At 41.3% G+C, this 26,494-nt stretch overlaps 1 protein-coding gene across 4 annotated transcripts in view; it reads right to left on the bottom strand.

Annotated features, from left to right (window-relative positions):
* ENOX1 (ecto-NOX disulfide-thiol exchanger 1) overlaps nt 1-26,494 on the bottom strand; it is a 392,145-nt gene that overhangs the window by 256,937 nt on the left and 108,714 nt on the right. The gene's annotated exons all lie outside the window — the stretch shown is intronic.

Genomic DNA, 26,494 nt, shown 5'->3' with positions numbered 1-26,494 from the left:
CTCCCATGAATTAGCATCTCCACTTCTGGGTATTTGCCACCAAGAAGGCATTCAGTAACAGCTCTATTAAAATACAAAAATAAAGGGGAGAAAAGTCATAATTTTAACAAAAAATAGTCACTACATCTGTTAAAGGATACTCCGCGTGTACTGCAAAAGGACTGCTTCTCTGATGCCTCCTCATTAGGTTAGTTTTTACCTTGATGCCCTTTAAGAGTACTGGCTTGTCACAATACATGCATTCACATTTCAGACTTGGTTAACATTTTCATAATTGGTGTGAATAAAAAGAAATAGCTGTTACTGCAAGAAAAAAAAAGAAATGTCTCTGTTCTGATGCCCTGCTGCTATGATGACCTATTTCACACTAGCATCTGTTCTCTTCTGATGAACCACTCCAGATGTAAGCTGGCAAAACAGCACTGCAAGTATGTTACCCAGACGTCCACTGAGTGCTGCAGATGTTTTCTTCCATGCTTCACATTTAATGTGTGTCTGATTAATTTTTTCTTTATTATTTCAACTACTTGGCCTGCAGAATTTCCTATGAAGTTTATAGAATCTGGGATCCAATCTGCAGCCATAAAGAGCACCTCCCTTTGTGTGAGTGGCTTCGTTAGTCTGGAAAAACAAGCCAAAAGAGCCTTGGCTGGAATTGCCAAAAGAAATGCAAACTTCAGTAATCTATTATGCCTTAATATTATTTGCCTGAGGATTTAACACTATGCTCATTCCAATTTCAAATTTACCGATGTTTGTAATATTCAGATGCATCAGTCTGACCAAAAATACTATGCCCATTCTCTGCCTCAAGCCCTTGACCTGAATGAGGTTATTGACAGGGATATGAATGACTTGAGCAGAAAACGAAACACAAAAGTAGTTTTATCGTGAAGTACAATATTTCTTCTGTCACTTAACCATATTTTTTTCCCCTCTCAAAATTACAGGGTAGACTGCAAATCTTCAAGGCTAGCAGCCACCACGACAGCCTAAGTGCCATTTAAAAGAATAATAATTTATGAGATGCCTTGGTAGAATAGCAAAGGTCACAGAGAAGACTCCCCAGGGAGGAGAGGATGACAAAGGTTACAAAGATGACTAAAGACCCGCCTACAGGAAGGGATTTTCGTGGAAGGAAGATGTTTTGTTGTAACAGCTTCATCCTACCTAAAACACAGTCACCTCCTCCAAATGAACAGTTCAACTTTAGGTTAGCTATAAGGCATTGCTAACAAAATACACTTCTGAAATTTGTGGCTTAGTGGCTTGGCCACACACCTAGGGCCCACTGAGGTGGAAGATGGAAGACGCTGTGGGTCTGTCCCACAGGGCACAAGGGGATGGATGCCTAGCAACTGATTTGATCCCACCTGGAGGATCAAACTTGAAAACCTCCAGATCCAGAGTCTTTGCAAACCAGTCCCCAAATAGATGCCACTTTAGGGGCAGCCAGTACCATTTGGAGACCTCTAACAGACCGCCACAGACTGGTTAGGATCTCTTAGAAGCAATGTGAAGAGTTGTTATATGAGGAGCCTAAGACACACGGTTGACACATTGCTCCCAGGCAGTTATACATTTGCACACAAGCCACCACGCTACACAGCAGTTTGGGCTGCTTTTTCTTGCCACAGCTACAGCATTCCCCTCCTTCGGCTGCTGCAAGTATAGGGAAAAAACAAACAAACAACAACAACAAAAAAAAAAAAAAAAAAAAAAAAAAACACAAGGATGAAGACAAGCAGGAACAATTCTTCTTGGCACAGCTCCACTCTCCGCAGCAGCATCTCTAGGCTCATAAAATACGCGTTAACTGGCGGGAGAAGCTAGCGCTGCAAACCTGGGGGTAACCGGCGGTGTCTGCAGAACATCAGAGTGATAAAGGAAACCTTAACCTCAAGCCAGCAATGCAATACAAGACAACTCTTATCTCTTCAGAAACGTGTGGTCATAACCATTTTGAAAACTGACCGTTTCCAACTGCTCCTGATTGCTTGTAGGAAGTTTCTGCAGCCAGATCGATGCCTGACACTTGTGGAGGAGGTCTGCATGGCACTGAAGGGTACAGATGTAGTATGTGCCAGTCAAGAGGAGGTTATTGATACTATGAGTATAAAGGTTTATTCTTAATTGCTATAGGACAACTGCTAGAGCCCATCTTCCCAGTAACTGATCTTTGTGCCAGGTCTCCCAGTTCATAAAGAGGTACCTGAGGGATGGGTAACCGTTCAGGTAGATTTATCCCAGGTGGTATTTGGGGACTCTTATCTATTTTCTATACTAAAACAGGGGAATTTGTTGAAGGGGACTAATGCCACGGACATTCATAGTATCTGTGTTCCCTTGCTCTGGCAGTCCCTGGACTCTCACCATAGCTGACAAAGCCTTTAGCTGGCAATTCAGCTCACAGAGCACTTTTACAGTCCCATCACTGCACGCTGATGACAGTGGAGTGTTGCCTTCAGGAGAGCAAAGGGCAGAAGGCAAGCGGAAGGCAGGGTGCCGCCAAGCAAGCCTCCCATTGTAACAGTATCTTTTATCTTACACATCACCTGTAGGAGGAAGAGAATGGCACAGTAACATTGCAAACACAACAAATAATCCAGGTGATGCCCACTCTCGAGTGACAAAACCACCAGGCACGCTGCCAGGGAGCCCTCCTGAACCTGGCCAAGAAAGGGAACCGGCATTTCCGATGTGTGCTTTGCCTAATGCTTAGAGCTGCTTACTCCAGCGTGGCAGCTCCCTTTCAGTGCCAAGCCTTGGCGAGCTGTATATGTGGGCCTTTACACTCTCCCACATCGGTTTTGTGTGCTCTGTTTTCCTTTATTACTTTTAAACAGAATGGGAGGGAAGTAAATTCACCGTTGGGGATATGTCAGTGTTTGCTCAACATGCTCTATATACCTTTATTAATTTTGTATTGAATGGTGGATGAGATTTCACTCTGGGGGGAAATCAGGGATAGCAAAAGGTCTTTCCCACCACAGGGCAGCAGTGGGGAAGGGGAGGTTATTTCTCTGTGGGTTTGTTTTGAGTGATTTGCGTGCTTTCATGGGTTTCTAAAGCTGAGGAACTTGTGCTTTCATGAACAGGCAGTTTCCGTGCCATGACCTACTGGTCTAAGAGATTGATTATCTTAATGTAGCATTTGTTATGCAAGTCTTACAGCTTACAGTACATTTTAAAAGCAGCAGATGATGCCTGTGTGATAAGCAGCAGACAAGCTATGCTGTGCAAGAATAGTACGTAAAAAGGGAAATTTAAAAGCTTTGAAAATTAAGACCTATTTCCAAATAAGACTTATTTTTTAACAGTACAAATGCATAAAAAAACACATGAACTACAAAAGGGTGGTTGTTTGACACAGGTTCTCAAGGTTTAACTTTTGGCTCATTGCAAAATTGCTTCAATCAGTGTGACCAGCTTGGCAGCCTGTCTTTTCCACCCCTGCGATTCCCGGCCCCCCAACAAGCCAACACTTGGCTTGGAGTATGCAGGGACACTTGATGCCTTGGACTGCTGTTCCCTTAGGCTTGACGGAGATTAAAAGTAGATAGCAAAGAGCTATCTATGAGAGTTGCTCACTTGTAGGTAGCTCTCTGCTATCTGCTTTTAATTCACACAGCGAAGTTACACTCTATCATAGCATGTCCCTTTGTTTCCAGACTCTTGGTCCTAGTATATCTTTATTCACCAGTATCATGATAGTGAAGGGAATATCCCTTTACTGTCCTATTTACTATTTTGGAAAAAAATTCCAGAGGAGAAAAAAAAAACAATCAAACAAAAAACATTTCTCTCTTAATTTCCAGAAATTCCTAGGTCACAACTTGTTCATACTCAGCTTTGCCAGATGCTGGGAAATAGTAAACAGTGGTGTCCTGATGACTCTGGACTTTTCATGTATGATAGCCAAAAGGCAAGGAAACTACAGGTGCTGTTTATTGATCAGTTTTTCATTGCAGAAAGTACGTAACTTTTTCACTTGGAATACTGCAATACCAGGTAGAGAGCCTGTTTCCATTTTTGGAAATCTCTGCACATGGCAGGTCCCTTTTCCTCTTCTCCTACTGACTTTCCAAGCACAAAATCTGGTAGTTTGTAGCTTCTCTCCAGCTCCTCCAGCGTGCAGAGGATGGAAGCTAGCCTTTTGTTTACTACACAGAGCAATACAGACTGTATGGCTGACTTCTTTGTGACTCTTTGGTCCAGGGACCTGTTGTGGGTAGGGTGTCATGGGGCAAAGGTATCAGTGAACAGCAATTTGGGAACAATTTGCTGTACAAGGAAGGGAAGTGAATATTCATATGGGCAGTCCAATGCTTTTGTTTGCCCTTCCCCAGGCAGCTGTGACATGGAGAACATCTGACCTGACAGCAAAAGATCTGTTTTACTGATCAGAGGATGCCACAGTAAGATTTGTACTCATAAATAAAGACTTCTTAGGATATATGCTGCTGAACAGTGCCTTACTGAGATCACTGCTCGTAACAAACTTGAAATGGTGAACAGAATTAGTTATTTGTTTGAGCAAAACATGTTATAGACTTGAAAACTGAATTATGGACTATCTGGCTCTCACTGCACATGTTTATGGTACAAGTTATTCTTTTCCTAAGCTGGTGCAGCTGGCTCATGAACTCCTTGCATGACTAATGGCAGGGGCAGAAAGCTTCTGCACTGAGAAGCACGGTTCCCGTTTTGAGCATCAGAAAGAGCGGAACTGCTTCAATTGAAAAATGAGCAAGAGAAACAGGAAAGAAAGAGGCTAGGGAACTGCAGCTGGCTGTCATGGGCTCTGTAGGTCAGTGCTTTTGCACTTGCTGAATACAGCTGGATTTTGGACAAGCAGGAGGGAATGAGGAAGGGCAGGATCTGGAAACTGGCTCACATCCATCCAAGATGATAACATGCAACCTAGGGAAAAAGTGCTACGTACCAGGTACATGTCACAGCACACAATGCTAACAGCCTTTAATAAGGGCTAATGCAATGATACTCCCCAGCCTCTTTGCTGTGCTGCCTAGGTGTTGCTAAAGACTGAAGGCAGGCAGGAAGGCAGAGGGGCAGGGAGCAAAGGACTAGGCAGCCCTGCTTAGCTGTGAGCTCCTTGTTCAGGATCTTGCTTACTGCCCCAATGTAGGGGGACAGGAGTCAACCAGCGCTCTACATCATTTGTCTGTTCTCTGTGTCCTGGACAAACCACAGGTCAGTAGTTGTATTCTGTGCCCAGTTCCTCTCCAAGTCCTCCAAAAATAGAAAAGAAAAATCGAAGATGAACTGGCTAGAGTTCAGGGGGTTGTCCTTCACCTTCCTGCAAACCATCTTGCTCTCCTTTCCTCCAGTGCACTGTTTAAGAAACTCTGGAGTGGAATTTTATTTAGCCATTGCCCCTCTTCACCCTGGAGAAGAGGAGGCTCAGGGCAGTATTCCAGTATCTAAAGGGTGGCTACAATGAGGATGGAGGCTCTCTCTTCATGAGGAGCCACATGGAAAAGACAAAGGGCAACAGGTACGAGTTGCACCAGTAGAGGTTTCATCTTGATATAAGGAATATTTTTTTTTTTTTTTTGCAGTGAGAACAATCAACCACTGTAACAACCTCCCCAAGGATGTGATAGAGTCCCCATCAATGGAGGTTTTCAAGATGCAATTGGACAGGGTGCTAGATAATCACATCTAGGCTTCCTTTCCCACAAAAGGTTGGACAGATGTTCTTTTGAGGTCTCTTCCAACCTGGGCTGTTCTATGATTCTGTGATTCGATATCCCCTCCCCCACCCACCCTTCCCACCCCCCAAATCCTATTTCTCTGGAGACTGATTCCCAGAGTTGCCCACCTAGACCTCCAAACCTACCCATATAATCTACTGTCTACCTCTGAGAATAAGACTGTCATAGAATTATTTAAACCAGAAAGGACACTTGGGGGTCATCTGGTCCAACACGCAGGTTGCTCAGGGTCTTGTCCAGTCAAGTTTTGAGTATCTTTGAGGATGGAGATTCCACAACCTCTCTGGGCAATTCATGTTAGTGTTTGATCCCACCCATGGTGAATTTTTTTCCCTTAAATATGTAAAATCAGAATTTCATATGTTCCAAATTGCATCTGTTGCTTCTTCTTCTTTCACCATGTACTCAGTGGAAAGAGTCTGGCTCTGACTCACCTATCCCCTCCCAGTAGGTAGTCATAGACAGCAGTAAGATCCCCCAATGACCTTCTCTTCATCTGAACAGTCCCAGATCCCTCCACGTAGAATCACAGAATCATTTAGGTTAGAAAAGACCTTTAAGATTATTAGGTCCAGCCGTTAACCTAACACTGCCAAGTCCACCACTATACCATGTCCCTAAGCACCACATCTACATGTCTTTTAAATACCCCCAGGGATGGTGACTCCACCACTTCCCTGGGCAGCCTGTTCCACTGCTTGATGATCCCTTCAGAAAAGAAAATTTTCCTAATATCCAATCTAAACCTCCCCTGGCACAACTTGAAGACATTTCTTCTTGTCCTATCACCTCTACATGGGAGAAGAAACTAACACCCACCTCACTACAACCTCCTTTCAGGTAGTTGCAGAGAGTGATAAGGTCTCCCCTGACCCTCCTTACTTCATCCTTATCCGGTAGAGATACCAGGAAGGAAGTGCACATGCACATGGCAGGAAAAACTGTGGTGTATCTATCACCTTTGTGAGTAACTCCCTCAGCAAAGAGCCATTTCAGTATTAAGACCATGAAGTCTGCCTGAGACACAGTAGCAGCAGTAAGTCTAGAGAAAACAACAGCCTGAAGGAGGATGCTTTTATCAGGACCAACAAACACTGGCTCTACTAACAAAAAAGCCACTTTGTATTATCATATGGTTTTTTTACAATGCCAACAGCAGCACAAATTGAGTCCATACCCAGAGCTGATCGTAAGGAGCATTGGAAAGCAAAACTTGGGTTTCTTCTTACTTTGTTACTATAGGAAAAGAATGAGAATGAAGGAGGCTGTTATATCAGGAATAGTGCTCAAAGCACTGAAGCAGCTGGCAGAAGTTCCCGGTCAGTACAATGATTTGGGAAATCTACACATGAAATACAAATTCTAGTTAATATTTAAGATATTGTTCAGATGAGTAACTATCTGTCATAGATACTTTTTCTGCCAACATGGATTTACTATGTGGACAAGATTTTCAGCAAGTCCCTTCTAGATCAGAAACATCATCTACTTCTTCAATCTTCCTGGAATGAAGGCATTAAAATGTCAGAAGTTAGTAACTTATACAAACTTACTTTCTTTTTTGCTTTTTCTTTTTTATTTTGCTTTATCTTTGCTGTCTTTTTCAAAAAGCTTATTCTGATTTCTTTTGATACTAGCTTCTTATAGAGATTTACTTACAATAAAGTCTTGTCCTTGACCCAGCAAAGTTTATGCACTGGTGGTTATCGGATGATCAGTTTTATGTAGAGGGAAGTGGTCTTTTGGACTGAACTACCCTCTTTATAGACAAGGTTCATGACTTTAAACACAGTTGCAAAATGTTTCTAGCACGTGTAGAAACACTTGCCATGTTTGTACTTACTTAAAATAACCAGATGGGACTGGGTCCACAAAGCGATTCTTGAGGTTGGAAAAGGTTAACGGCACAACTAAGGTTGAAAACTGCTGTCTTAAACTATTTAGAGAAGAGCAAAGCCACGATCTGGAAATATATTCCTTTTTGGACTACAGACTAAAGGAATGAGCAGTGCTTGTGGCTGTTCCCAAAGGCTATTTCTTACTACATAAACTGTTGGGAAGGACATTTGCTGGAGCTTCTTGCTGTCCTCCACTTTCACTCCCAGTCATTGTGTGTCATATAATTAAGCTTGAAGGAGATACGTGTGTGTCTTGCCATGCCAACATTCACATACAATAGGTTCTGCTTGAGATGAGAGGAGGCTTTCTAGCTATCTATCAGCAAGAATCAGTGAGGACACCTGAGGGATTGTGCAACTCCACGCCATTGCAGTAATGAGTAGGCAGATGCCCTTGACAGAAGGAAGGGTCATTATTTTTCTGAACAGTTTCCTATCCGTATCACCAGACTGTTCACTTCCAGTTTAGTAAGCAGCTTTTTAGGCAGAAATCAGCCTGGCAGAGACTCTAAACAACAAAGGTGTAATTAGGATCTGTTAGATTTGTGATGTGCCATCTTTGCCATGTTACCACTGATTTTGAAGTCCGCAGCTACTGGTAAAAAGCTTTCAGTAAAGAAAAACTTGCGAATGAAATAAAACTAACACCCTCACCCCTGCCCCACCCCTACCCAAGAAAAAAAACAAAACAAAACAAAACAAAACCAAAAAAAAACCCAACAAACCAACCAATCAGTAATCCTATATTAGGGGGTATCTTTCAAGGGAAAAATCTTGATGGCACCCTTTCAAGTCTCTATAGCCTTGCATCTGGGAAGTTTCTGCAAAACCAGCCTGCATCCACTGAACACTGAAGGGCTGCAAGAATTCTGTATCGGAATAAATTCTTAAAGGACTTGTTCTTGCACAAACACTAAAATTGCAAAGTGTCTGCACCCATGCAACTATAGCCATTCAAATTAAGGCCATGTTTTAAACAGAACAGATTCCTCCTGGGCCTGCAAGTGACTTGTATGTGCCTTTGTAATGTGCCCATCACATGTAATGTGCATATCACAAGAGCTGCACAGGCAGCTCTTACACTGAACACCGTGTAAGTACAAACAGAGGTCACCTCTGGAAAAGATGGAGGCAGGGCTTCCAGCTGCCAAGTCCTAAGAACCATCCTTTCAAAGAACAGCAGCCATTTGTGCAGCCGAACTTCTGTGTTTCCAAGTACACATGCATATTAAAAATCACAGAAAAAAGAAATTAGTGAGGGAAGAAATGTCTCATAAAGCATTTCCAAAACCAGGGGTGGTCTGCATGTACGGCAGCCTATTTTGCACCCTACAAACACAAGTGGGGCTTTCCTCTGAAATACAAGCTTCTACTTTTGTACATGCTCTTAGTTACACAGAAATATTTCAGTTTAGGGTTTTAAGCTTTTGAACACAGAACCTATTAAAAAATCAGAAAGGGATTTCCATAGGGTGCAAAGGGGTCACAGAGAAAGCCATAGCCCATTTTGAGAATTAGTTCAACAAAAGAAAACCTTACATACACTTGACTACATGTTTGCCAAGACAAATCTCCAGATTTCAGCAAAGGTCATTTCAGGTGAAGGTTTGAAATTCTTTAGATATCCAGGTATATATATGCAACAGGAATTAGAACAGAAAGAAAATCTATTTTGTTTTGTTTGCCTGGAATCTGCCACCTTTAAAGTCAACTTGTTAAAAACACTAGTTTCCATCTACCAACAGCACCACAGCACGTATATAGCGCTTTAAGTGCAGAAGAGGATGTGAAGTCCCTCAGAAAACCCATGCTATTCTGTTTAGGACAGATTTTGATGATGTTTCCTACAAGTTTCTAAGTGATGGCTGGGTCAGCAAGCTCTGGCACAAAATAGCAGGCAGTTGGGTGTGGACTAGACAGCATGTGGACAGGAGTCAGGCTAAGGACAGCAAGTGAGCCAGAACGATTGTTTCTGCACTGGAAATGCGGCTCTGATTTCTAAAGCATCTGCAGCGTACAACCCTCAAGGAAAAAAAGATAATAAAAACCCTGAAACACTTGATTTTAAAATACAGTCTTTAAATTTAGATTGTAAAAGGATTTATGACTAAGATGGGAAGAAAAAAAAAGTTTCTAAATTATTACTTGCAGTTTTGAGGAGGATATCACAGAGGCTGTTTAAAGGTCCAGTCCTGGCAGCCCACATGCATGTAAATTGTTCTGTACAGCGCAGTAGCACCCACTTTCATGAACAAGGATATGTGGCTAGAGACAGACTTGCAGGTTTAAACTGGTTGCTTTATTTGTGGCATAAATTTTCTCCAATTAGTCGGAGAGCTGAACATTTCCTGCTTCCAATAAAACCCAAGAACATATAACAGTTAATAGATATTTGTAAAGCAGCTTTAAAAACTCTTATGAAAAAATGATTTTCAAAATCTTTTTCCCCACTGAACAACTCGGAGAAGTTGTCCCTGACAAAGGCCTGTAAGAGGCCAAAACACTGGTTATTTGTTCTCTTTTGCTCTTTACAAATGAAGCAAAATACAGTTAATACATTATGCATGTCCTCAAGCATATTTTTATTTAGCCTGTTTTGGTTTATTGTGCCTTGGGAAATTTCACTTTGTTTTTTTGTGCTTGGGAACTTTGATTTGATTTTGTTTTTCTGGTTAATAATAAAACTGAAATATTAGCGCAGGACATCAAGCAATCTACAGTGTGTGAGACTTGTTTAAGCTTCAATGAAACAGCCTCTCAACGTCTCTTTTCCATTCCCTTATCTTATCAGTCGCCAAACCACTCTCAACAAGCTGGCCTGTCACTGGAGCAGTGCGGGCCAGTTGCTATTAGTCATTTCATTTCCCGTTAAGATGATCTGTTGTTTCACCCACAGGAACAAGATATCGACTTTCCCAGTAACATGCTATAGAGTCTCAGTACTGTACCGTTTAGGTACAGAAACTATTCTGTGCCTTATACTTCTAGAATTACCATTAAGGTAGTGCTTAAAACAGATAAGCACATTAAACAAGTAAACGACAATCCTCTGTCGTGAGGAATTTACTGCTATTGCGGAAGTGAAAGAGTGAGAGTGAACAGCAAAGCCTAAGGGAGAAAGAAGGGGAAGAGAGGACAATTGTCATGAGATTAGACAGTTAATTAGAGTCGCTACATTCACATCTCAACACTACTTTTATTATTTCATTTTGGGATGGGGCATATCTTTTGGCATTCAGCAGCAATTTGTGTTCCCCTGGAAACACACAGGAAAAGGTGGCAAGTAAGAATATATCAAGGGATGTCAGACCAAAGAGGTGGGAAGGGCAGTGGCTGAAGGGTTTTGATGGGGCTGAAAGCGAAGATCAGACTAAGTAACCAACACAGTGAGGCAGAAGGTGGAAACAGACATTAGAAAGGAAGACTTGCAAGGGCAGGAGTACAGGAGCGAGCAGTCACACAGCGGGGCTGAGGGGTAGGTAGGCTTTTGCCCTGTTTCCCCATTTGTCTCTATGCTGCTGTACCGCGCTGGCTGGAGGGCAGCATCCATATACCACTGGTACAATAAATTGGTATTCTTGGGATGATAGTTTCCCCCTTCCTCTTTTCCTAAGGGGATATCCTCAGTCACTCACTAACTGTCCCAAAAGACTTCCAACCTAGGCAAAGAAGGAAATGTGCCTACATGGAAAGCCTCCTGGAGGGTCACTTTTTATTATTCTGAAAGATGCACAGAAATTGTCAGTCTGTTTGTATACGTCCAGGCAGCAATGTACAAATGTGCTGCTTTACTTTTTATACAGCCACAAGACAATCTGGACTGAACCAGTTCTGTTCCAGTTTTTCAAAGGCTTTAAGCCTGGAGGTCCTGTGCAGCATAACAAGTTATTCTGAAACTCTCAGTGGAGAGACTGTCCCAGTCCAGAAGATGGTGGAAGACTGTTTCAGGATGTCTTCCTCCTCTGTCCTCTTGTCTGAGCACCAAATCAATGGAGCTTCTCTATTGTGAACAGCACCCAGGGATGGAAATGATCTATTACAGACCAAGAAATTTGTGATCTCTCCTATATGTGACCCACTTAGAACCAAACGCTCCTCCTTCCTACTACTGATTATCTTTTTTTCTGGTGGTGATTTTGGTTTGTTTCATTTGCTAGGGGTTGTATGTTTGTATGTATGTATGTATTTCCCCTGGGCCTGGTGGGACCCTGAAAAGGTGCTAATTAATTGCTGAAGAGAAGCTCCTCAGATGCAAGCTGAAGGGTCTGTCTGGCTGCCCAGGTGAGGAAGAAAGGAAGGGCTTCAGGGTCTTACAATTAAACTGTCTAGTCCTGCCACTTCCTATCTTCCCCCTCTCCCTGCACTCTTCTCATCTGTACTTAATTGTACAGGCATACTCTCACCATGAGGAATCCTCCGGACACAGCTAACGTATCTGGGAATCACACTCTGGTATGCTTGAACTGAGCAGGAACTTTCCTGGCTCACAGCCTGGGAATGAGCTGACAAGGGCTGGGAAACCCTCAGTGGCAATTCCCACTGGTATCTTGGTATCTCTCCTCTAATAAAGCTTCCCAGGGTACCTCATATAGCTCCTACAGCATGCACAGACAATTTAAGAGGCAATTGCTAAAGATGGACTGAAATGCAAGCCTCTGAACTGCCTTTTTGGTGACATTACTTGTTCTTGAGCCTGATAATTCTCAACAGCGTGGATCACAAATGCTGACAGCTGAGATCAGGCTGGTGAACTCAGGTCTGAAACTGGCAGAATTGTTCAGGTTAACCTCAGGCTGCCCACCACCGTGCAGATGTTCAAGTGGGGACTGCAAGTGTCTGTCAGGCACAGAGCAACAGCAAAAAGGAAAAAAAAAATAATATTGGGAGCCCCTAGTAGAAAAATGCACCTTTTGGTGACCCTGAAAAAAAGTGCCTTTTGGCCACTTTAGTCCTAAACCTTGCTGGTGAAATAAGCTTTTTGAGACTAAAAGGTATAAGCGGTCTGACAACGTTGTGAAGACGCCAGTTATCAGGGTTTGGCTGGCAACCTGGGGCAGCATTTTCAAACTACTGCTACTGCAGCAGTCACTGCTGCAACAAAGCATGGGACAACACTGCTAATAGCTGGGCTGCCAAGAGCTGATTTTGTGCTTTTTCTGCTACTCCTCTTGCATTAAAGGGAGTTTTTAAAAGAAAAAAAAAATAAAAAAGGTGTAGTCAGTATTAGACTTCTCACTTGGCCAAAAACCTATGTCCTCCCTTAGATAAGAGAGAGAGTTTCTCACTTGCCCCAGCTTCACCTGTTACTTAAAAAGAAGGAAACAACCATCCTTTTTCCTTTTCCACTGAATCCAGCATTTGCCACCTGGATGGATTCCTTTTCCCCTTTGCTGCTAACTGGAATTTATTCTCGTTGGTCCTCCTATACAGACTTTTGGTAGTCTAACTCCACCACGCCCACAGGAGGCTTTCCCCAGTTAAGGAGGCATGACATCTATCAACCACCTCAACGGCTGATATATAGCCTCAGCATAAGCCCTCCTAACTCCAAATGAGCTGCCATGGTCACAGGGTACAGCGTCATACTGGCTTAACTTGGGCCCTCTAAATTGCTCGTTTGCATCAATGTACCACAGCATCTGACAGCATTGCTCTTCTCTTAACAACTCTAATGAGCTTGGGAATGGCAGCACTGGAGTGGCACACCCTGCCACGGAGACACTATTTCAGGCTGTGAAAGAACTGGTGCAGTTGCAACTCCTCTTTACTCTGCTGCTATACTTGGGATGTACAAGCCTAAAGGTGAGCTCAGAATTACCTGCTCTGGCTCTGCCATTCTTCCAGTTCCTCCCTTATACCTCAATGTGTAGCCTCTTGCCTTTGTGGAATAAAACCTAATTCAGCTTTTCCAAGCTATTTTACCAGGGGAAAAGAAAACCCTGTTAAAAAGTGATATTCCATAAAACATTACTGCGTGTTACACTTTCCTCAGCTTTAACTTCATACACTTGGCACTTACCACCATCCTCTTTTCATACAAGTAACACAGTCATCACATGCTGATGTTAAGCACATGTAATACCCTCTTCCTTCCTGTTTTCTTTTCTCTCTGGAGTCCATACATTAGAAAAGGGATTTTCTAAATAGTGTTAAGAAAAGCTTCCAACTATTTCTGTTTGCTGTCCTTTATCACTGTGCTGGGGTTGCACCCAGCTGATACAAAGGTTCACTTTTTTCCAGCTGGGAATCAGACCAAGACACAGCAGTGGAAGCAGCAGTCAGATCCCATCGGCAAGGCACGAGTTTTCAAAGCTGTTACGAGTATGAACTCATTTAAGAATCACTTAAGAATGATTTAAATTAATTTCAAAAAAAGAGTAAGAAAGCTTACCTTACTAACAGCTTTAGGGTCTGTACTATATCTGATCTCTCAGACTGGATCCCAGATGGGCAGAGCACCAAATTGCTATTTGAGTTTTAATTATTCTTGTTATTATATTCAAGATATGTCTGCAGACAAATTATGAAGCTCCTTATGAGTGGCCAGGAAGTAGGCACACATAAAGACCATCAAAAGGCCTGGTCATACCTTGCGCTGTGGTAAAGCACAGTCACCAAACTGTCCCATGCAGATGTACCATAATTACAAAGGCTGCAGACAAACAAAGCATGGGAGAAGTCTTTTCCCAGCTAACATTCACGCATCATGCTCCCTATCAGAGATACTTCTGGGTTTCTGAGCTCTGTGTTTGTTTGCATCACTTTTCAGATACTTACAGAGGTTCTCAAGATGGCCAGCTATGGCCTTGGGTGAAGATGACTATTGAGCTGATGACAGGGACTGGCTGGAGCCTTAGTACTATTCTACTTCACTTCACCCATACACAGTGAGCTAAGCACAGAACCACTGCCCTGCAGATGGCATACAAGATGAAATGCTGGTTCCTGGTATTCCTCCATTCCCTGATCTTCATTCCACACTCACAACCACAGCATCGAGACTGTTCATGCACCAGGCTGGGAGTCCCAACTAGCTCCAGGATGCATCAGGGCCAGCAAAAGCAGTCACCCCTCAAGGAAAGAAACAGCAGCTTGAGCTGTCGGTCTCAGGCAGCAGCAAGCAAATCAGAAGACAGGCACCCACATCAAATTCTGACTGGTACATTGGAGGTATTTCAGTTGCCTTGTCCATATTATTAATTCATGCCCTCTTCACACATCATTGCCTTACTTAGAGTCACATAGAACCTAAACATATATTAAAAAGACTATCACTACATAAACAGCTCATTAAAATGGATTTTAAATGGAGCCTATAAAACTAAAATAAGGGCATTCTACCCTTGGTTTAGATTTGTTTAGAATTAGAGATTTATGCTTGACTGGAGAAAACAAACGAGGGACAGTTCTATCATTTCAGCCTTACAGATGTGCCTACCCAACTGTGTATCCTGTAACAACTTAAAAGGCAGATCCAGTGTGATTCCTCTGTAGGCAAACACTAATCTCCTTACCTTCACAGACAACTGAAAATAAACGGAAGTTGAATATTTGGTAGTTTAGCTAGATTATTCCATACAGACTCTATTTTCTCTAATTCCACAAAATAGATCCCTTTAAGGATATGCTTATGTACTCAGCAGTTGTCCTGCGCTTCATCTGCCCATTATCTGAGCTGCAAAGTATGAGACACAGGCAGCTCTATTCTACAAAAAAGACCATTGCAATACCTTGCTGTAAGATTGTGTCCATACTGAGAAAGCCTGCCTTGAAGAAACCTGTTTATGTAACACAGTGGGCATATGCATTACCCAAAAAACTCTGAAACTGTGTTTCAGCTTTAGTGCAACTGAAGTGACCTGGCTTTTACAGCAGTATTCACTTCAAAATGCATGGATGTAGAAGCATTTTGAAGTGCTCAGGATATCACAGTAAGACAAAAGACTGACCTGTTCCTCTAGGATTGCAAATGAAGGACTTAATTTTGTGACAGTATTTTTAAATATATTTGTAACTAGACTTACAGATCCTAATTAACAGATAAGTGACCTTGCCAAAATAAAGGTAGGTCACTTAATGCAGGAGGTTCAATACTACGTTTAATGCTTTGGAAATCTTCCCTTCTATCTGGCAGCCTAGGTCAACATCTGCCTATTCATCTTTTTAGAACAAACACACCAATTCAAAGCATCATATTATATTATTACGGGACTGGCTATCAAAAGGTATGTGGCAACAATTAAAGCTCAAGAGTATATACCGCTCAATATGCTTGAGATCCAGCACTTCCCAGCTTAACATATTATTACAGGGAACGTCTAATTTCCAAGGGACATGAAGTGTTCAAACCCAAGTGGAAGGGAAAATGAACCAGTCTGAACAATGAGATTTTGAATAGCAGTTGTAAATAGCAGGTTTTCAATTCTAATCTATACTATTTAATGCGCAATATCCATGATTCTGAAACAAACTCACACATTCTGCTTTTCACTTTCTTACTCATTATCCCATTTTGGAAAGGATGCTTTACAAGAATCTTTTCTACAGTGTTTTAAGAAATAAACCATTTTCAGACATTTTAATGGTGCCACAATAAAAGCCAAATTTCACAGCATCTATGATATGAGTAATTACCATTTGATTCCTCCTGATTTTTTTTAAACCTTCTTTTCCACTGAGACCCTTTTTAAACCACAGTCCTTCCCATTCAAGGGTGAGACACCAAACATATCAAGAGAAGTGAAGAAGTAGGAGTTTCCCAGCTCTGTAGCACTGGTGTGAATCACAAGGGGAATTTTACGCCTCCCTGCAAACAGACACCATGGCAGAAGAAGCGGACACACCCTCAGCAGATGGGTCTTCAAATGTCTTCATGCTGACAAAACATGTTTCCAAGAAATTTTATGTCCAGAATGACCCACTTGCATTTCACATACAACTGATGCAGCACCCCAGGAAAGGCCATTCATCTTTTCCGTTAACTGTTGCCAGCTTTGCAGAATTGGAAAAGGACCTCAGCAGTGATCTACCAATTCAGTGCAGAAATTCATCAAACACTGCTACTGTAAAAAGGGATGTTTTCACACGTGTGTACTGCTTTCAATCTGAACTAAACATGGCAGACAACAGAGTAATATCTGTTACCATAGTCAGCGCTATCATTAGGAAACATATTACCCTGAACATCACAAGCCTTTTTTTTTCAAATGATGCCTTTTGGGTTTGTGTTTTTCCATGGAAGAACTAAACAAAACTACTCTCAGTTAAAGACTCTCTCAGAAATCTGCCACAAGTCTCCTCAACTCCTGTAGTGCCTGAATGCCACAGAACTAATGCTGCTGCTGGTAAAAAGGGGAGTGATCCCATCAGTGTCTGTGGCGTGCCATCCATCCACAGCTGGTGAGAAGCTGGCGAGAAGCTGGCATGCAGTGGAGATGCCAAACAACTGCGTTGCCATTCACTTCCTTGGTCTGTCATGTCCACCCTCCAACTTCAGGACAGGAATTCATCCAGTTTTGAAGGCGGTTGGTGTGTATAGTATTGACTTAGTGCACCTTGAAAAGGCAACAATCATGATATATGTGATAAGTGTGCTATAATGTCTACCTTGACCGCCCACAAACTTGATCCACTGTAGCTGCTGTCTTCAGAAGAGCTGAGACCTCATAATGCAGCTCAAATGTAAAAATTTAATTAGGTTCTTTCAGTTAGTAAAACAGCACCACAAAAATTAGACTGCTTCTGGCTGCCTGGGGATATTTTAACAAAATGGAAAATAATAGCCTTCAATGCACATGTGATTGACATGTGTTTTCTCTGTTGATAACAGCCTATGTTTCCTGCCATTCTTGCAGAGCTTCAGAAGATTTGTATCACTCATCCTGCCTAAACTCCTTTTGAAGAAAAATACTAGTCAGGTTGCAGGAGTTAAAAAAAAATCAACTTTAGGATAAATCAATCTACAACTTTAGCCTCTGTGCGTGCCAAACACATACTTGGTAGTATGATGTTAAGTATACTGAGTTAATTAGAAGCTCATGCTTTTTCTTCACAGTTTCTATTAAGGGAAAATTCCTATTCTACCAGATACAGGTAACTACTGGGGGAGGACACACACAAAACAAAAAAACACTCGTAAGAACTGTAGCAAAAGTTATTAAAGAATTACGATCTCACTGGGTACAAAACCCCTAAATATCCAGAAAATTGTGATCAACTTCTCCTTCATGTAATACATCTGCTGTATAATCTGCTGGCTAGGTCTTTGATGTTCCAAAGAACACCAGCAACTGTCATAATTAAATCCTCTCTAGTTATTCAGATGCATAGCTCAACTAGTATTTCACACAATACTGTCAGTATGAAAGCCCACTGATTCTTTGACCTGCTAGTATAATTGGATTTAAATTATTACTTTTGAAGGGAATTACAGCTTGAAGTTTGGTATATTGTGGGGGTTTCCACCCTTCTCTTCAGTCAGCAAACAGCCCTAAGGAACATTTGTTTTTTGTGACAAAGCCATGTCCACATTATAATCCTGCACAGTAATCTCTTATGATGTCAGAAGTGCTGCTTTACGTCTGGGGAATAATTTGTCTGGATAAACAGAAACCATAAAGCAACATGGAGAAACATTTCACCAAGGATAAATGCTTTCTTGTGGATTTTTTTAGACTAGTAGTAATTATTTCCGTGTTCTTTTTCTTCCATGGCCCCAAAAGAGGAGTTTTAAATGATGATATTAAGTTGATGCATTCATGCTTATACGAAGGAAGTCAGAAGCCACTGTTTCACATCTGCTGGTTTTCATTTTGTGGTTTCCAATCCCAGGGCTTCTCACTGACTGCAGAGCACCCAGCCCCTCCTGCTTTCTTTTCCCTTCCTCTCTACCAAAAAAAGGGGAAAAGCCAAATCACATATTAAAATATATTTAACTTCCACTACTTTGCAAATACTCCTTAACATTTTGAAAGCTCTTTAAAAATTTCAAAATTTTGTGCCTTTATTTCTTTTTTCCAATAAGCCCCTTGAAGTCAATACACTGAAACATACAGTTATGTTTTAAACAATCCTCTGTTATTGTTGGTAAATATTTAAACAGCATCTTTTGCCAGATTCTCTGCCAATGTGAACTGCCTTGTTCCTTCCCATGGGGTTTAGAGCCTCAAAAGTGCACTCACCCACAAATGCTGGGGAAGAAAAGGAAGTTAATAAAATTGGTAAGTTAAAAAGTAAACATGCAAAATCAACATCACTTATGCTATAGCTAGCATCCTTCAGCATGACTCACATTAATCCAATATGGACAGTACGCAGTACTTTCAGATGAAGAAGCTACAGCATCTTGCAGTCCTAACAACTTTTATAGCATGTCCTTGAAGTGTCCTGTTCCTTTCATCACTGCTGAGAAAATATCACAATCCCTTTACATTTTCTACCCATAATGATAGGGTGAGCAGTGCTGAGAAAAAATATGCAGTCACAATAACAGAGGAAAAAAACAGGATTCATGGGCATAGAAAGTAAATCACTAGGAAAGCCTGTCTTGTCCTCCTTTCTATTTTGCTTATAGGTCAGGCAATCTTAATGAAGCCTCCTCCACATGAGCTTTATTGTTTGCTCTTATACAGAGCACAGTTTATTTCAAACTCCTTAGTTATTTTTAAAAGCTATACTGAAAGTCCTACATGGGTTATACTGGATGTCTGCTGAAGAACTGCTACAATTACAAGGATCAAAGCAAGAGGACAGCACCATGCTCTGCTCTGTGATTTACCTGCCAGTATCAGGTAAAGTTGCTGGCAGAAAACTATGAATGATGATTACTCCCTTCTGAGTAATCCATGTCAGACACAGAAAGGTGCTGCTATCTAACTGCCTAACTTCCCTCTAACTTTCAGCATACAAATGAAGGTTGTTAGCTGCCCGCAATGTTATCTGTTCACCTGAATAAAGGTGATAAATACTCCCTGCTATATTTTCATACACAAATTTGAAGCTGGATTGAAGTCAGGTCAAGAACCTGCTTCAGCAAGTCATCCTTGCTACATATTTAGTTGAGACCCTTATCTGGTAGGGGAAGCAGAGGAGAAAAAGCCTTTGGGCAGTGGGGAGGAAAGAGGGGAAAAAGAGAACAAAGGTGCATATGTAGCATGGAGACATTACTGTGCTACCTTAATCTGTCTTTCCTGGCTGGTAATGGTTGTTAAAACAAAGTAAACACAGAAACCAGTGTGGCAGCATCCAAAATACATTCCTAGGACCCCCCGGAACAGCCAAGCTGAAGTTTTGCCATTGCATCTTTATTGCTACCTGGAGCTCTGCAAACCAGCTAGACATAATTGCTAGCTTGGAGAAAGCTGCCTTTAAGCACAGGGCAGACTTACACAGCGCCTGCCAGGGGCTTTACCACATTTCTTCTGGCCTTCTTCTCTGGCTCTTGGCAGACTTGTCCCACCTACTCTCCCTACTTTGCTTCATGCGATGGTTTTCTACTATTTCCCTCGGGTTTTTTTCCCCTTTGAGTGATCTATCTCTCTCTGTTCTTCTGCTACTCTTCACTCACATAATGGTGATGAAGATGAAACAACTGCTGCATCTAAACATCACTTACCCACTCATTCTCTCCTTCACTCTTATTGACAAGGCTAAAGCCCAGTCCCATCCCCTTCCCATCACCTCAAATGCTTGTTCTTCTCCTTTTAGATAAAAAAGTTCTCCCAGACACAGTCTCAAATTCCTGAGACACTATTGTACTGTCTGGGGAACCCACCTACAGCCATATACAAACAGACCAGAGCAGCAAAGAAATGTGGGATATTGAAATACAAATCACTAACAGTGATCAGTCAGCGACTTTTTCAGACTACAATAGAGATAATTCAGAGCTCCCAAAAATAAGAGGTCAGTACACAAATGTGGCCAAGAAGCAAATTTTGGTCAAATCCTATCCTGAAACAGGCATACTCATTCCCCACTGAGTCACAGTGTCTAGATGAAAAATAACTCGTTTTAACCTTGTTTAATACTCTGAACAGGGGTAATCTAATAACAACCAGCAAGTTCTTTTTGCCTTATGTCCAAAGCAAATGAGCAGTGGGGATTCTCTGCTGGAAACCCCATCTTTGTTCAATATCTTCTCGACAGATGTCAAACCTCCTGGGCTCATGCAAGGTGTGTAACAGAAATAGTTTATATGAACCCAGAAGATCTATGAAGCGAATGGACTCAGTAAATTCCCTAACAGCTAAAGCTGAATTGCTTAACTATATTGATTTTATGCAGACCTGCAGTGGTGAAATTCCTGTATAAGTTATAGTACTCAATGCTATTTTTTCTTTTATATCTTCTCCTCTTTATGGAGTCACCCATCAAAGATGGGCAGACAGTCCATTCAATTTTTACTTTACTTTTTTTCTGAAAAAAATGTATTTATTATAACAAAAAAAAAAAATCACTTCTGAATTTATCTGGCTGTTTTGGAAAGTAGATGTGGAACTAAAAGAACAACATGCCTTTCTACAGTATCTTCAGACATGCTTCTGAGGAACTGAGTTTCCCTGTATCTGTTCAATCCCTCTCCATCCTGACCACCAGAAAGAAGCTCAAAACAACGGGTTCTTCCTCCCATCCACACAATCTACTTTCATTCCTACAAAGCTACTGAAAAAAATAATCATTTCACATATTTCTCTTTTAGACCAGAAACCATGCAAAATCTTTTTAGGACATGCAAAATACAGAAGGGACCTGATAGAAACAGATGCCAGAACACTAATAACAGAGCTAGTTATGGTGGCAGCTTCCCGGACACCGTCAGTCATTGTGGTAGTTCTCCAGGATTCTGTTATAAAGCCCACTGACATTTGCAACCATTTAAAAAATACCTATTTCTTGATTAATAGAATATTTTCTATATAAACCCTGCAATATTTCCAACAGCAATAGCCAAGAAATACATCTGTTTTCTTTGAACCTATAAAAATCAGATGCCTTAAGGTAAATAGTTGTACTTCTGGTTCTTTGGGGTTTTGGGGTGTTTTTTTCTCAAATCTTCCTGTAACCTTGAGATTGAATTAGTATCTGCTTCGCACGTCCCTGGAGCTACCTTTCAAGTAAACACTCAGTGACAGCTCTTGCCAAACCTCTCCAGACTTAAGGACACACCAAATATTTCTGGCCTTCTTCAGAAGGGAAAGATGTGGGTGACACACCCAGAATCACTGAGGGCTTGCATCATTGCTCTGAGCACATTTCCATCACCCCTGGAAAAGCTGAGTTTGTTTGTTGCTATTTATCTGTCAAGTCCCTGCCTGTTCCATTCTTGGCAAAAGGAGTTTTACAGCACGCAGGCTTTTGCAGACAGGATTCTTCTTGTTAAAACTTTCTTTCAATTATATTTCATTTGAGAGTTTTAGCCTTTTTCTAAACTCCTGCCATCAGCAGGGACCATGCTTTAACAGTCAGCTACTATTCACTTTGCAAAACAATGTTTCCAGCAGCATGAATCTTTGCCCAGAGCCCTACAGGCTCAACCTCTGGCACTTATCTACTCCTTGTTGAGATCTGCAGCAATGCAGTGTGTCTTTCCAGTACATTACTTCAGATTACAATGGACAGAATACAAGTCATTTCAAGTTTTGCAAAGATTTTAGCACAATTTTTCCATTTGATTTTTCTAATTCTCCATATGCACATTTAAGAAATTTCAGTTCTAAGGTAGGGTGGGTCTAAGAAACCCTAGAAACCCAGCTTGCTTTCTGTAACTGCCTGCAGGCAGTGGGAATGGGTGCCAATTCCATTTGGAAGTATTGTTACAGGCAGAAATAGGTTCAGAGAGAATAAGGCCCGCATCCAGTCAAAGCAAAGGGCTCTCAGGAGAGAGCATGGTATTTTTCCACCCTCAGAAAGACTCCAGCTCTCTGGTGTCCTTGCTGTGTAACACTACTCCTGCCATTTCTGACAGCTCCAGGGTTCCTTTCACACCCTGTCCCACCTTCTTCCTCAGCTGTGGGTAAGGGATTTCAGTTCAATTCACTTGTGCTCTCTTCCTTAAAAGTATCATTAAAGAACCTACGTGGGAGAAGCCCTATTTAAATCCATCTACGTTCAACAATAGCAATAAAAAATGATTGCATGGTTAAGCTCATAGAAAGCCAAGCACAAGACCTAGGCCAGTATTCTTTTAATAAAATAATTGCTATTCAGGCGAGACTTTCTGTGCAACAATTATTTCTTTTTTAAAGGCAAAAAAATACTTGAATGAACACAAGCACTTGAATGACTTTAATGCCGATCATAGTATTATATTATAAATATATTGGAATATTTCTTTAGTTTTGTATATTTTCTTTTCTAATCATACCACTAGAAAAAATAATACCACACTCCAGGATAAAAGAAAAACACTGTTATTGGAAAGAAGCTTCTTCTTTAGCTTGCCAAGCAGCTATCAGCCTTCCAAGCAGCAGAAACTGCATACAGTAGGGTTGCTATACAACATAATCAGTGGGACTTGGAGAATTGCTTTGCCCTTTCCAGACATATAATGATTGTTCTGAAGCAACCGTGTTTTGTGTGAGGAAGATTTGAAGGGAAGCAGGTGGACACTGATGACAGTAAACATCATGCGGCTGTTCGGGTTCAGGTAGGAGGAGGGCAACAGCCTGATGGCAGAGTATTTTGTTTCCATTCATGACCATCTTGAACAAGGACTCACAGGGAGAAAAGACAGTTCTGCTGTGATACATGTTCAATCCACTGAAACTCTAGTCTCCAAACATTTTTACCTTTTTAAAACACAGCAATAACTATCTGGCCAGACTGACTTCTTGTTTTGCCCTGATGATTTCAACGCAATAAAATCTCACACAGAGTGGTGCCACATGTGAAGGGTCACCAAAGACTTTAGTAAGAACTCGGTGTTAAAATTCAAGCACTACAGAGATAATAAGGGGGGGGGGGGGGGGGGGGGGGAAGGGGAAGGAAATTAGAGGTTACTTACTTGTCACTAACAGGCTTGGGTTACTTTGAGTATAAAGAAATCTATCATACCATATAGACACGACAGTGTCTGTGCTTCATCAAAATATTTGTAAACAGCAGTCTCTTTCATCAACAGAGTGGATCAAATTCTACTCACCATAAGATAATTTCAGAAAGATTTTCCGGAAAGAGGATGCTCTCAGACTCCACAAATACAACTTGCCTGCTCTGCACACATTCCAAGTTACCCAGTCTAAACACTATCAATAAAATCAAAGTTATATACACAAACATACATATCTCTCCCTTTGGAAAGAAAGAATTGCAGCAGCCCCTCTTTGTTAACTGAAAGGGTGTTTACTGGCAAAATCCTACTAATTCTAACTCCCACCACCAACAGCCTGCCCTCACCAAAGGGAAGGACTGCAGGCTTGGGATAAATATAAATAATTCACAAAGTCAACCACACCATCGGCAGGAGGAGAGCTGTGTGCTCTCCTCTTCCACCAACACGTCGATGTGGTTCTTTTGTTTAATGAACTTCTGCCTGCTGTCCTCTTTCTGGGGATTGCGCCCATTTGTGCAGACCACCAAGATAAAAGAATAGCACAAATGCATCCAGCAAAGTGCCCTTAACAGGGACTTGCTTGCCAAAAGAGAACAGCCTCTCTTCTAGTTAGAGTTAGGAGAAAGCATTTGTGCTTAAATGGGAAAACATATTAATAGCTTCCCTGTTTCTTCCCCTCTGCAGGCTAATGTACTCCAGAAAACAGATATTTTTTGCAAAAGAGTAGGAATATATCTGGAAGAGCTATTTGTTAAACTACTGGCTACACACAGATAATACCATCCTGGGGACAATTTTTTCCTGCTACTTTTAATGTGAAGTAGCATTTTCAAAATCATTTTGTCAGACAGCTCTTCCACACGGGAAAGGCTTGAATTCTGATGGCCCTGAAGTAACAGTAATATTGCCTTTGCTGTACAGCCAGCTCTGCAAGATACTAAATGTCATTGACTTTCATTATTTAAAAGTGCACCTTTCCTGGTAGCATTTGCACTAAAAAACAAACCCTTTAGGAATGCGGAGGACCCAGCTGCAATCCAGAAATAATAAGAGTAATGACGTTAATAATAATTCTAACAACGAGTAGTTTATCGAGCTTAGCAGAATTTTACCTTCCAGAAGAAGATGCCCCACATCTCAGCTTATATAGCACAGTAGCTACATTTCAGTCCTGAAGCGGTCAAGTAGTTGGACTAGAAGACCGTTGCAGGTACCTTCCAAGTAAACTATTCTATTCTAGTACATAAGCAAGCATCATTATCAGTGCTCCCATCTAAGAGAGATGGAAACCAGAATGCAGGCCAATGCCATCTTTGCTCTGTGAAAAGTAAGAGGATGAGATGCTGGCAGAACAAGGAACAAATGTCCAAACATTTGAACTCTGGGCTTTAGTCAGTAGATCAGTGTGCCTCCAAGACCAAAACAGAAGACTCCTAATGTTTTGAGTGGGAGTGAGGAAAGACAGACTCAGCTGTAATTCATATCAGAAGGCAGTATAAAAGGAAGAGTGGTGACAGAAATAATGTGCAAAACTGCCCCGAAGATATCTTGGCCTATCAAAAGAAAACTTAGCAGGTAGGAATCTCCGGACACACTGGGTTGGCCTCATCAGATCAAGTACCACTGTCCACATCAAATCCAGTCAGGTCAGGCTCCTTTCATACTCATCAGATAGAAATTGGCACATGTTGGTGTTAAGTGCTTGATCAAGTGCACATGTTCGTTCATCCCTGACCAGGAAATTCTCCTCCTAAAGCTCTGTGACCAACTTCATTTCCTTCCCAAGTAGATGTCTACAGTCTTTCAGTGGACAGCCAATATGGACCAGCTAAAATGTAGATGAAGATACAGACCTCAAGAGTCCACTAGGATATACAGCATCTCTTATTTGAAGGCCAGTGTTGGTATTTTGTAAATAACAATAATTCTATCAACTCATGCATGGTAAAGATTGGGAAATGAGGAAAGAGGTCCCAATTACTTTTTCTTACATATTAAAATATGCTAATACAGCTAACTTATGGCATGTTTCCTTTTAGCTTTTTGATCTGTTTTGTTACTCTTCTGCTTTTGTATGCTCCCATTGTTCATTGAATAAGGATCATTTATTCAGGGAGAAGAAGGAGGGGGAGAGTGATGAACCTACATTAAAATGGCAAACACGAGCCCAGAATACTTCATGTTAAGCATAGAGAGAAATTTGTTTTCTGATGAGAAACAAAACAGACCCTTGAACTTAAAAGTCAATGACAGGAAAAAAAACCTCGCATGAAGATATGATTTATAGTAGTAAAAGAAAGTTATTCAGGAGTCAATAATTTTTCAAAAGGATTAACAAAGCATATGCAGCATTACCCATAATGAGATAGGATAAGTATGGAAAGCTCAATTTGCATGCTATTTAGATTCAACAGATAGTTAAACTGTTGATATCTAAAGTGCTGTTGTTGTGACAGTAAAGGTAGAGGTCCTGCACATCCTCTGAAAATTAATATAGTTCAGAGAAAATGGTAAAAATTGCAATTCCTTTGGTATCTAGAGGGATTTAAACTATACAAGAAGGACGGTCCTTTAGATGGCTAAATTTCCTTTTTATCATCAGGTTGTGGGGGTTAGCTAAAAAAGGCATCAAGGTAACTTTTTTTAATTCAGATCTATCTACCTCTGGGATGCAACCAGGAATTTAATGCCAAATGGAAAACAGTAGGTAAGCTGAAAGCTGAAGTAATTTATCACTGCTATCTTTTCAACAGATAAGCATTTCTTTGTTTGAACAAATACACACGACAGTATATAAAAACAAAAAA

The sequence above is a fragment of the Falco punctatus genome (assembly GCF_963210335.1).
Source record: "Falco punctatus genome assembly, chromosome: 2".
NCBI classification, from domain to species: Eukaryota; Metazoa; Chordata; class Aves; order Falconiformes; family Falconidae; genus Falco; species Falco punctatus.
Note: the sequence above shows the minus strand (reverse complement) of the source record. Positions and strands in the feature narration are given on the sequence as shown.